The 216-nt window shown below is 58.3% G+C and overlaps 1 protein-coding gene across 1 annotated transcript in view; it reads right to left on the reverse strand.

Moving 5' to 3' along the window:
* The window catches only part of LOC119586926 (phosphatidylinositol 3-kinase regulatory subunit alpha-like), a gene marked incomplete in the record, with an annotated part of 97,204 nt that overhangs the window by 95,929 nt on the left and 1,059 nt on the right, over positions 1 to 216 (reverse strand).

Here is a 216-nt window from a genome sequence, read left to right on the forward strand (position 1 = left end):
GCAGCAGCACGCAAGTTCGGCGAATCAGGTCCCGCTCGGCCCGAAAGTCTGCTTTGCAACTCAATGGGCCGCTTCCCCTGTATGCCTGTATGGCTAACGATACGTGTCACCAGGGCAAATTACGCGGCCGTTCCCGAGCGCAAGCGGCGGCGAACGGGAGGCAAACGTGGGGGCGAGGAATTGCAATAAAAATACGTTAGCTGAATGGCGAGGCAA

Source organism: Penaeus monodon, chromosome 22, assembly GCF_015228065.2.
Source record: "Penaeus monodon isolate SGIC_2016 chromosome 22, NSTDA_Pmon_1, whole genome shotgun sequence".
Classification (NCBI taxonomy): domain Eukaryota; kingdom Metazoa; phylum Arthropoda; class Malacostraca; order Decapoda; family Penaeidae; genus Penaeus; species Penaeus monodon.